This window comes from Podarcis raffonei, chromosome 13 (assembly GCF_027172205.1).
Source record: "Podarcis raffonei isolate rPodRaf1 chromosome 13, rPodRaf1.pri, whole genome shotgun sequence".
Classification (NCBI taxonomy): domain Eukaryota; kingdom Metazoa; phylum Chordata; class Lepidosauria; order Squamata; family Lacertidae; genus Podarcis; species Podarcis raffonei.
In genome coordinates, this window is record NC_070614.1 from 602,279 (window position 1) to 615,205 (window position 12,927).

General features: G+C 42.6%; 1 protein-coding gene across 2 annotated transcripts in view; it reads right to left on the minus strand.

Annotated features, from left to right (window-relative positions):
- KIAA1671 (KIAA1671 ortholog) overlaps nucleotides 1-12,927 on the minus strand; it is an 84,428-nt gene that overhangs the window by 43,719 nt on the left and 27,782 nt on the right. The window lies entirely within an intron of this gene.

Consider the following 12,927-nt stretch of genomic DNA (forward strand, 5'->3'; position numbering starts at 1 on the left):
TGCAGGAAACACATGTGATTAGGCTTCATAGGAAAGTTTTAATAAATAAAAAACTAGGCCAAGAATTTATCTCATCAGACAAAGTAAAGAAGAGAGGAGTGCTTATCTATGCAAAAGAAAGCCTATCACCAAAATTTCTTTTTAAAGATGAGCAGGGAAGAATTTTGGCAATTGAAATTCAAACCCAAGGAGAAAAATTTTTGATTTTAGGAATTTATGCGCCAAATGAGGGGAAATCGGAATTTTATAAGAAGTTGCATAAGACAATGTTGGACTTTATGGATTATAACAACATCATTATGATGGGAGACATGAATGGAGTGGTATCTACGAATATGGATAAAGCACAAAGACAGACTGTAACGAAAGAGGGCAGACTACAGAAAACTTTTTTTGAACTGACTGACAATATGGACTTGATTGATATTTGGAGAACCAAAAACCCCCTAGGTAGAGAAGGGACATTTTTTTCTGAAGCCAAAATGACATGGACTAGAATTGACCAAATATGGATAACTAGAGGACTGGCACCCAAGATAAAAAAGGTGGAAATCTGCCCAAAAACCTGCTCCGACCATAATGCTGTAAGGATGGAAATGAAACTAACACCTATCGGTTCCTTCAGATGGAAGATGAATGACACCTTGCTAAGAGATCAAGAGATTGTAAAGAAGGCCCAAAAGACCTTGAGAGACTATTTTGAGGTAAATTTGAAAACTACGGTGGAAAAAAGAGTAATCTGGGACGCAAGTAAAGCGGTTATGAGAGGGTTCTTGATTCAACAGAATGCAATAAAAAAGAGAGCTCAAAATGAGAAAAAAGGAAAGATTTTGGAGAAAATAAAAGGAGAGAAGAAGTTAAGATCAAAACCAAACTCAAAAGAGATTTTAAGAGAAATTAAATTATATCAGGTACAATATATGAAATTGATTAATCAGGAAGTAGAGTGGAAAATTAAACAAATGAGACAAAAGACTTTTGAGTCTGCTAATAAATGTGGAAAATTATTAGCGTGGCAGTTGAAAAAAAGACAGAAGTTAAATACGATTACAAATCTTGAGATTGAAGGGAAAAATATACAGAACCCGGTGGAGATCAGAAGGTGTTTCCAGAGATATTTTAAACAACTTTACACGCAAGGGCCACAGAAAGAGACTGACATAGATCAATTTTTAAGAACAAATGGATTACAAAAAATATCTCAAGAAAATAAGACAACATTAAACCACAAAATTACAGAACTTGAAATTGAAGGTGCCATTCAGAATATGCAACTGGGCAAGTCTCCAGGGCCGGATGGGCTAACCTCCAAGTACTATAGGGCCTTGAAGGACTATTTAATTCAACCATTAAAGGAGGTTTGTAATGAGATTATGGAGGGGAAGAAGGCGCGGGAGTCGTGGAAGGAAGCATACATCGCATTGATACCGAAGACAGAATCTGAAAAGACACAACTAAAGAACTACCGTCCCATCTCCCTTTTAAATGTGGATTACAAAATTATTGCAGATATTTTAGCTAATAGACTTAAAAAAGTGTTAGCTGAAGTAATACACAAGGATCAGGCAGGTTTTCTCCCAGGCAGACATTTACCTGACAATACAAGGAATATAATTGACATTTTGGAGCTGTTGCAAACGAACATTAATACAAAGGCAGTATTAATTTTTATTGATGCGGAGAAGGCCTTTGATAATATTTATTGGAACTTTATGAAGAAAAATCTTAAAGGGATGGGAGTGGGACAGGGGTTCGAAAATGGTATAGAAGCAATTTATTCAGAACAAAAAGCAAAACTGATAGTAAACAATGTGGTGACTGAAGAATTTAAGATAGAAAAAGGAACACGCCAGGGCTGCCCTATCTCTCCATTATTATTTATTTCGGTCCTGGAGGTGCTGTTGAACATGATCAGAAGGGACCGGTCTATTAAAGGAATTCAGGTCGGAGCTAAACAATATAAATTGAAAGCTTTTGCAGATGACTTGGTTTTGACAGTACAGGAGCCAGAATCTAGTACGAAAAGAGCTTTGGAATTGATTAAAGAATTTGGTCATGTGGCAGGATTTAGATAAAATAAGTTAAAAACTAAAGTATTAGAGAAGAATTTAACACCAGTGGAAAAGGAAAGGTTTCAGAATGAAACAGGTTTAACTGTGGTTAAGAAAGTGAAATACCTAGGGATTAATATGACTGCGAAAAATTTGAATTTATTTAAAGACAACTATGAGAAATGTTGGTTAGAAGTTAAAAAAGATTTAGAAATTTGGTCTAATTTGAAGCTTTCCTTGTTGGGTCGAATTGCAGCTATAAAGATGAATGTTTTGCCAAAAATGTTATTTTTGTTTCAATCATTGCAAATTTTGGACAAGATGGATTGTTTCAAGAAATGGCAGAGAGATATTTCTAGATTTGTCTGGCAGGCCAAGAAGCCCAGAATAAAGTTTAAAATACTAACAGATGTAAAGGAAAGAGGTGGATTTGCCCTGCCAGACCTTAAATTGTACTATGAATCAGCAGCTTTCTGCTGGTTGAAAGACTGGCTGCTTCTTGAGAACACAGACATTTTGGATTTAGAAGGTTTTAATAATGTTTTTGGGTGGCATGCATATTTGTGGTACGACAAGGTTAAAGCACATAAAGTATTTAAAAACCATATTGTCAGGAAAGCATTGTTTAATGTCTGGATAAGATATAAAGACTTGTTGGAAAGTAAAACCCCAAGGTGGCTGTCGCCAATGCAAGCTAAGTCTCAGAAAAAGCTCAATATGGAGGCCAAATGGCCAAAATATTGGGAAATTTTGGAGCAAGAAGGTGACAAATTGAAATTGCAGAGTTTTGAGAAATTAAAAGATAAAGTGCGAGATTGGCTTCATTATTATCAAATAAGAGAGGCCTATAATCTGGATAAAAAAATTGGCTTCCAGGTGGAGAAATCAAAATTGGAAATAGAATTGCTAGAACCAAAAACTAAGATATTGTCAAGAATGTATAACTTGCTGTTAAAATGGAATACACAGGATGAAACGGTCAAATCAGCGATGATTAAATGGGCGCAGGACATAGGTCATAACATTATGTTTGCTGACTGGGAGCAGTTGTGGACCACCGGTATGAAGTTTACGGCATGTAATGCCTTAAAGGAGAATATTATGAAAATGATTTACAGGTGGTACATGACCCCAGTTAAGCTTGCAAAAATTTATCACCTGCCTGACAACAAGTGCTGGAAATGTAAAGAAGCTGAGGGAACATTCTTTCATCTTTGGTGGACGTGCCCAAAGGTTAAGGCTTACTGGGAAATGATATATAATGAACTGAAGAAGGTATTTAAATTTACCTTTCCTAAGAAACCAGAGGCCTTCCTTTTGGGCATAGTCGGCCAATTGGTGCCAAAGAAAGACAGAACATTTTTTATGTATGCAACAACAGCAGCAAGAATACTTCTCGCTAAGTATTGGAAGACACAAGATTTACCCACCGTGGAAGAGTGGCAGATGCAAGTGATTGACTATATGGAGATGGCAGAAATGACCGGCAGAATCCGTGACCAGGGAGAAGAATTGATGGAAGAGGATTGGAAAAAGTTCAAGGACTATTTACAAAAATATTGTAAAATGTTTGAGTGTTAATATGATGTGGGATGTGAAGGTAACATGGCATTTGGGATATGGTTAAAAGAGTTATGAAAAGAAGAATTTTAAAAAGGAGAAGGGGGGTATGACTAGAATAATATTATGTCAAAGTATATAAGGTGGAGTAAAGGACCAAGATAAGGGAAAGTAGAGATATAATAAGTGGAAATATATAATTATAAATGAGGTCTGAAAGAGGGTCAGAATTTGCTGAATTTGACGGAATAAAGAGGAACACAAAAAAGAGAGATGTGAGGAGGTCAGGACAGAGGGATATGGAATTTTGAAACTTAAAAGTGGATTTTTCTTTTTTCTTTTTTTTCTTTTTTTCTTTGCTAAGTGTGTATTTCTTGTTTTTCTGTTCTCTGTTTTGTTATATGTGATTGTTTGATCTATGTGATTTGGTGATTTCTATGTTTTGTAAAACTCTAATAAACATTTTTTAAAAAACAAAAACAAAACATTCCTGGACTGTCCCATTTCAGACTGCAGGGGATGTACTATAGACAGACACACACACCACTTTGCATGTGGAAAACATCTCCAACCTTTTGCTTAATAAGCTGGTTTGCTGTGCAGAGTGAGTTTATTTGGGAAGAGCTCAGATATGCAGCCGCCTCTCCTACTAATGGCAGCCTGCAATGGTACAATCCAGGAGCACAGTTTTACCCCCACCCCCTCTGTAGTGTGACCAGGATTTCAGAGAGTTCCCCATCAATAGTGCAATCACCAAGAACATACGCACGCCTGCTCTCGTGGTATGTAGGTGGATGTGACAGAACAGCAAATGTTATGGACTATTGCTAAAAACCACAAAGGGACACGGGTGGCGCTGTGGGTTAAACCAGAGCCTAGGACTCGCTGATCAGAAGGTCGGCGGTTCGAATCCCCGCGACGGGATGAGCTCCCGTTGCTCGGTCCCTGCTCCTTCCAACCTAGCAGTTCGAAAGCACGTCAAAGTGCAAGTAGCTAAATAGGTACCGCTCCGGCGGGAAGGTAAACGGCGTTTCCGTGCGCTGCTCTGGTTCACCAGAAGCGGCTTAGTCATGCTGGCCACGTGACCCGGAAGCTGTACGCTGGCTCCCTCGGCCAATAAAACGAGATGAGCGCCGCAACCCCAGAGTCTGTCACGACTGGACCTAATGGTCAGGGGTCCCTTTACCCTTTATTGCTAAAAACCACAAAGGGATGAACAGGAGATGAGACCTTACCGATCCTTGAGACTTACTTGGTCATTAGCAAACTAGGACAGTTGCAGGTTTGGGAACACACACAAGCCAAAGAGATGCAAAACTCTGACAGCTTGCAACAGGCCAGGAGATCAGAATGTATGTGTCTCTCTCATCTCCATGCACTAGGAGAACAAGACCTGCTGCTATATTAAAGCAGTGCAGGAGATGCAAGCAGAGCTCATTTTTCTCAACATCTAACTAAACATCCCACCTACTCTTGTGCCATGTAGCTGAATGCTCTCACTGCTAATAATACCAGCCGCTACAGCTCCAAGGTTGCTATGCAACCAGAAGGCTGCCTGAATGATCTAAGTTACGTATTTCTCTCCCATAGCATCCTGCAAGTGACATCACTTTTGTGGAGCCATGAACATTTAGTATCAACAAACATTTTGCTTGTTGTATGCAGCAGTGGTGGTATTCCTTATGATTTTGTGGCCTATCTTGCAAAAGGTTTAGACTGGATGCCACAAACATAAAATCAGAAGAGATATAATAGAGAAATGAAATCAACCCTATCAACAAAGCTCAAAACTGAAAGGGCTCAAAGGAGAGAAAGCAGTAAGGCCAGCAAAGCACACACTCACTTGCACTTAAGTTTCGCAGACAGAAAAGTCCTTCTTCACACAGCGCATAAACTATGGAACTCTCTCCCACAGGAAATGGCTTTAAAAGAGGACTGGACAGATTCATGAAAGAGAGGGCTTTCAATGGATACTAGCCAGGATGGCTATGTTCCTGTTGCAGGAAACCACAGGAGGGAGAGAATGCTTGTGCTTATGCCCTGCTTATGGGGTTTCCACTGAGGCATCTGGTTGGCTACTGTCAAAGCAGCATGGTGGACTGGATGGCCAGATCCAGAGGGCTCCTTTTTTGTTCAAAACGCTGCTGGTGGGACACTCAAAGTGCAGTCCATCTGAGCAAGAAGGGGAAGGGCCAGGTGAAAAGGAAAGGTTAAAATTCATATGGTATGAAGTCAAGGAGATGGAGTGGAGTGCACCTGATGGGACAGGCCCCATGGCAAATGGAGAAGGTTGACATTTCAAGGTATTCAGGAAGCCATCACCAGGTGGCTGGCAGAAGCAGAATGATGCAGAATCCTCATCTGCAATGAATACCAGGTTGGTGCACTCTTTTCACAGGTTCAGAGGCACCCGATGGCATCAAAGTGCTGCTCCAAAGGTTCACATGGAAACAAAGGTGTCTGCATAGCTGATTCTGCAGTACAAGACTGCCAACCTCAGGCTTGTAAAGGTCACCTCACCAAGCGGGTGGCAGGCCTGCAAAGAGATGGTGTTTGCTTTAAGATCAGAGGAAGCTTTATGAAATGATGAAGCAGGAACTGGGAGGACAGGGCAGTTCAATTTGGTAAAATTAAAAGCGAGTGTGCTCTCTGAATGCATGGAGAAGCTGGAATTAGAACTGGAAATTTTATTATCTAACCTGACACAAGCATTCCCTGGGCTGATGTTTAGAAGCAAGTAACCAGATGGCTTAACATATGGGTCTGAAAGCTTGCAGCTGGAGGAAGACCCAGATTATCCCTGACCACAGATGGCTTACTTGAATACCAAGATCTTGCACACTACTTCCTGGAGACGCTCAGGCCTTTTCAGACCTCTCTTGTCTAGCCTGCCCTGGCAAGAAACAGCTGGAATTTGAGATAAAGATGGCAGCAGCTGATTTGCATGCAAAACCAGGCTGAACAGGCAGCAGGAAGATGACCTCTAGTCTAGGAGTGGCATTCAAGTAAGCTTCACTAACTGTAAAACTTAGTCTCATCCATTCATTTCAACGTTTCTACTCTGAGTAAAACTTACTTAAGTACCACACTAGGTTTCTTCCTGATATGCTGGTTTCCCCAAGAGAAAATCTCTTCCTGCAGTCTGATGTCGTATGGTCCGCAAGTCTTTACCAGCTCACCTGCTATGTGTGTGTCAGCTAGGCATGAGATCCAGTGGAATGGGGAAGTCTCCCACAAAGGGGTTCCAGCATAAGCACAGTTGCTGCGCATACTCCCTCGGGCCAGCCCAAAGAGCAGCCCCTAAGGGCTTTCTGGAGAACACAAACACAGTTCTCTCTTCCAAATTCCTTGGCAGTCAAACACTAGCCACTCATTGTTTGGCACAGACTGGGTTTACACTATGGCGTAAAACATTAGTTAACATCTCCAAGAATGTTCCTTAACCAAAAAGGGGGTGGGGATGATGTATTGTTATGAAGGCTGGTAATGTCGTTTAATAGGAGAATGTAGGATAAAGCATGACACAAACAAATTGCCCAAGGTCACTATGAATGGCAAATCCATCTTCCTGCCTGGCGCTAATTTCCCAGCTGTAAGCACAGCTTCACTGCACCTTTCCTACCAGCCCCTCAAAAAATCCGTGACACTCCCTCTGCATCCTTCCAAAGGCATAAGATGCTTCTTGGGGCAGGCAGGAGTCTCACATTCACACCTTATGTACTGATCAGCCCTCCACTTAACTGCTCTGAACCTCAGTTCTCCCATCTGAAAAGTGAAGATATACTAGCAAAATCACCAACCCATAAAAATGGCTCCACGTTGTGCAAGTTAGAAAGTGACATTGCCAACCCAGAATGCAGTCAAAGATGATTTGGAAATGGCTCTTGTGAGTGCTAACAAGGAGTTGGTTGCCAAATGTAGAGGCTCTCCCTTCCAAAGGGAGACTAGTTCCTGATGTAAAATCCAGCATTAGTCTTGGTTGCCTTTAAAAGACTTATAGCAGGCTTCCTCAACCTCGGCCCTCCAGATGTTTTTGGCTTACAACTCCCATGATCCCTAGCGAGCAGGACCAGTGGTCAGGGATGATGGGAATTGTAGTCTCAAAACATCTGGAGGGCTGAGGTTGAGGAAGCCTAACTTAGAGGCTCATGGAAAGCTCCTTTAACGCTGTAGTGGTTCATGTTAAATTTTCTTCTACAAAGAATGAGAGAAAATTTCTTCTCCAATGAGAGAAAATATTTGATTTTTACATTTCCTGCAAGAATATTGTAGCACATACTTTAGAAAGAATCTGAGCAGCTCTGAAGAGATCAGCAGAAAATCTGACAATGATGAAAACAAAATTTTTATCTGCTTTTAAATTTTGTCAACTTATAAACAAAAAACCCAGAAATTGTTCTAGTGAGGAATGCTGAGCTGAGAAGGGTAAAACTAGCATTCATGTGGCAGGCAACCAGCAAATTGCTATTTTTTGACGTACAGAGCACCTTAACTGGTAAACATTTTCCACCCCTTCCTTTGGTTTATCCTTGAAATCAATTGGGCAATAGGGAACTACATCCCTGCCTTTCATTATCATTAGGTACTCAAGAATGCTTATGGAGCTGAAATATAGACAATATCAACCAAACCAGCACCACGTATCAAGAAAACAGCAGCTGGAGAACAAAGCAAAACATTACAACCAGGACAGAGAACATAAGAAGGATGTCCACCAGCTTCCTAACCCTTGTGAGGGAGTGGGGACCAGGTGGGCTTCTCTAGGAGGTGAGTTTCCAAAGGAGTGGCACCATCAGCAAGGAAACTTGGCTGCCTCCTCACCTCTTTGGTAAAGAGAGCAAAGAGGGGAAACCTACTCGCATACCAGCTGCAAGTGCCATAGCATCTGGAAGAGAGAGGGTGCTTGAAACAGCAACAGCTGTTTCATGAAAGCACAAAAGGTTAGGCATGTCTACCATTTCAGCTGACCTACTAACATTTACCATCACTTCTGATAAAGTGCCCAAATGATCCCCAATCCTCCCTGCCTGGTAGCTGAGATGTGACCTGCCAAGTGCCACAGACCTGGCTGGCATCTGAAAGATTTGTTGATTCTGCTTAGCTGAATAAAGCACTGCTGGGTCACTGCCACCAGAGCTATACGTGGAACACCTGAAAGATTTCATAGAAACAGCAGCAGCTGCCTTATATGGACTCGGACCCTTGTGTGCATCTAGCTCAGTACTATCTACATATAGTACTGGCAGCAGCTGTCCTGGGTTTCAGGCTGGGATTTTTCCCAGTCCTACCTGGAGATGTCTGGGATTGAACTGGGGATCTGCATGCAAAACAGGTTTCTGCCAATGAGCTACAGCCCTTGCCCCAAAGGGAAGCTCTTCAAACTTGTTACCCTTAATCCACAGCACCACACTGCCTCTCAGAATGTTGCTCTGAGTTACCCACAAAGTGCAAAGGCAACAATTATTATTCTATTCAGAATTTTGGGTTAAAAAAAAAAAGATGTATGGCCAGCATGTCTATGGAATCTTACAGCTGTCTGATGTTTCCCTTTGCATGTAACCAAGGAGTAATTAGTTTTAAATACCATTTGCTTCTGGGTGCATTCTCAGGAGGCTTCCTTCTTCTTTTAGAATAATTAGGACTACCTTTCAATAAAGTGACTTGCAACATATAAACATGCATCCCAAATGCAACAGAAGTGCAGTAAAAACATTCCAGAGGCTCCTCCTTCACGGGCTGATTCTTCTGCCCCCAAAGTAATGCCACCTGCACCAGCAGCCGAATGAGGGCGGAGCATGCTGAGTGGCCCCTGGTAGTGGGGGGAGCGGGAGAGGAGCACTGTATGTGGAATGGAGTATTTTGGGGAAAGACCTGGCTGGCTGGAACCTTGAGCAGCAGCACTCCATGCTGCAATCTTGTGCTACACTAAAGATTACTAAAGATAAAAGGGAACCCTGTGGTTTAACTCAAATCATTTTGGGTCCCATTTGTCAGGTTGGTTTAGCACAATTATTCCACTTAACTCTGACGTGTCAGATTGAAACTTGATACACACATTCAGAAACACACATTCTACATTCTAAACACCAAGCCCCAGTTCAACTCCTGCAACCATTTTCAAGGGGAAGATAGAATCATAGAATTGTAGGGCTGGAAGGGACCCCAAGGGCTATCTAGTCCAACCCCCTGCACTGCAGAAATCAATAACATGATGTGGACACAATGGGGTATGGAGATGTTGGCAGACAAGCAGGTGCACATGTACAGGGCACAAGGATAGATTTCCAGTTCAAGCCTGAGCACCACTCCACCCATTTTCAAGAGCAAACGAGGTCTCTGACTGCGCTATGTTAGGGTAAGTTATCTAGGAATATTGCCTATTAACACACCAACTTCGTTTTAGCTTGGTGAGACGTGGTTTCAAGAAGGCACCATCTGAAAACTGGAGATGGGAAGAATACAGTAAACAGAAGAAGCCTTTTTCTTAGAGGCCAAGCCTCTTCTGCAAGCAAATTCCACAGCCTATTAAAGAGGTTATCAAGTGGAAAACTATGAACTGCTTGGGTGCCAGTTCTAGTCCCCTTGTTTATTAAATTCAGTTGATTTGTGTTGTCACTGTGTATGATAGGGTTGCCAAACATATGACAACCCGTGTCGGCAGTGTCGTTTTTGGCAATTTCCCTTTAAAATAGCTCCAAAACTTCATTTATTTTTGGCGAATTTGCCAAAAAAGCAGAAGAGAAAAACCAGCCAGTGCTCTGCACCCTCCTACCAGCTTTATGGGCTTTCATTTTACATAATTGTAAAAAGAGCTCTGCACTAGCCTGGCCCACTAAGTGACTTAGCTGCCAATCAGGGCCTCAAAAGAAAGACAAACTGTATGCCATGGAATAATACACAGGAAGTGGAGTGCCTGGGTCTGACATTGACAGCCCTTCCCTGCACTCAAGTCTGCAAAATCATGGAAGTCCAGACCAAAAGTAATCCCCAAATGTAGGTCATTTATGTCTTTGGCATAAAAGGGGTAAAATGCCAACATCCATCTTGCCCCTTGATGAAGCTTAAAGCCAGATTCGGAGAACGCTGCTGCTGCTGGTGCCTTAAGTGAGGCTCCCATAGTTTGTTTACCCAATTAGACTCTCAACGTGAACTTCCTTCCGGAGGAGCCATCTGTAGGCGCTTGCCACAATGAGCAGCAAGACAAAGTGAGGACCACGAGCCCTGCTTAAGGTCAGGAAGCTCCAGAGTCCAATTATGATCAGAGATCCAAGCTTGAAATATAGGCAGGATCATCTGAAGCAAAGAGACAGATTCTTGACTAAACAGACTGTTTCTTTAAAACCCTTCAGTGCAACCATGGGGGTGGGGGTTACAAAAGAAACTTTCTCCCCGTTTGTCAAAATGTGGCCTCTGGTCAGGTCCAAAACAAGTCAGGAAGTCACTCCATGTCAGGAACCAGGAGTTCCTGGAGACAGGAGGAGAAAGGATCTGGGGGACAAAAAGAAAACAATGACATAAATCCAGCTGACAAGTGAAGCAGTCACTGCCCCAAAACTCTACTGCTACAGCCTCTGCTTTTCAGGGTTGAGAGTTGCCAACCAATATGACAGCCAGCCATCAGAAGCAGGAGTCTGTGCCCTAAAGCTACCAAGCGTCTGGTCTGTCCTTTTGGAATTCAATCTCCGACATCTTCCCAGGAGGGCTGAGAAAGACTTTGCCTGAAATTCTGGAGAGCCAACCCCAGTCAGTATAGACTAGTTCTGCCATGACTCTCCCATGTTGGCAGAAGCCATCATTTTTGTACATGTTCAAGGCTACATGGAGATCACAAACCAAGGCTGCTCCCCTTCATGGGAGCCCCAGTCTGAGGACAGATCCCCACCATGTATTTAAACCACACCCAACACACATTTTAAAGTACATGTCACCCACCAAAGAATTCTGGGAGCTGTAGTTTCCCTTTACAGAGCTGCAATGCCCAGTACTCACAACAAACTACAGCTCCCAGGATTCTTTGGGGTGTAGTCATGCACTTTAAATGTATGTTAGATGTGACTTGAAAGCATGGTGTGGATCTGCCTTGTGGTCTTGGCTAGCTGTGCCAAGAGTCTTGGTTGGTACAGGGCAACTTCCTAAGTACCTTACCACATTCATTTCTGTACTACAAACTTCTATCAGCTGTGCACCAGTGCAATTTTTCACGACCTCCTCTAAAGAACCCTGGAACAATAACTAGTGCAGTTGCAAAACTACACGTTTAAGCAGTTCCTGTTCATTCTGAACAGGGCTGACACAGGACAATATCCTTACAGAAAAGAGGCATAACCCTTGGGAACTTTAGGTTAAGAATTATATGGCACAGAGAAAATTAAAAGCCTCAACCATGGCAGGTTCAATGTGGAGACCATGTGCTTGACCTCACCTTCTGGACAAAGTTTTTCAGCATGACCAGATATTTGCTGAAATTAATCAAATTTACTTCTGATAACTGTTGGTGCCATGCCAACAACCGCCCAGATGGAGTAGATTTCTGGCACCAAATTGCTCTGCAACCTGGATCAGCCATAAACAAGTCATTCAATCCAGGTGCCACTTTTAATCTCTACAATTCTGATCAACACCACTTAAGGTACATTCCCCTCCCGCAACCAGCTTTGTTATTCAAACAACCTGCCTTTGCCTACCTCTTACACAATAATGTCTTTTTAGTTTCTCTGGCAGGCCCAGCCAAAGAGTAAACAAAGAACAGCTCAGGCCATGGAGGAGGTTTAACTCTTCGCTCTCAAAACACTCTAGCATGAGGCTGCAGAAGCCACCCTTCTGCTGTGTTGTAGATACCAACATGGAAAATCGGAAGCAGTGTCATTAGAGATAACAAGTGTGGTAGCTGTGACCCTGGCACCTCACTTCTGGATGGAATAAACCTTCTGGACATCCCACAGGGCCTTCTGGAGAAGGTGGGTTCAAGGCAATGAAACATGAAGGGTGAAACTGCTGGGCCTGTCTAAGCCCAGCTGGAGCAGGGGGAAGTCAGCCAGCTGGAAGAATATTTCCCCTAGGAACCGGCCAGAGAGTTGAAAAGGCAAGACCTATCCTGCCCAGTCTGAAATTTGGGGAGCCTTTCTGAGAAGCCTTCCTGGGACACTGGAGAACCTGAAGATGCCAATGGGCAAGAGAGAGCTTGGCATTCCACACAAACCAAAGAACCCATTTTTAAAATTATACTCCCAGCCCACTCTTGCTTCAGCAAATTCAGAGCACTCGCAAACTTACACTTCCTCCTATCTACACTTTCCTCAAAGTAATAAGAAATGTC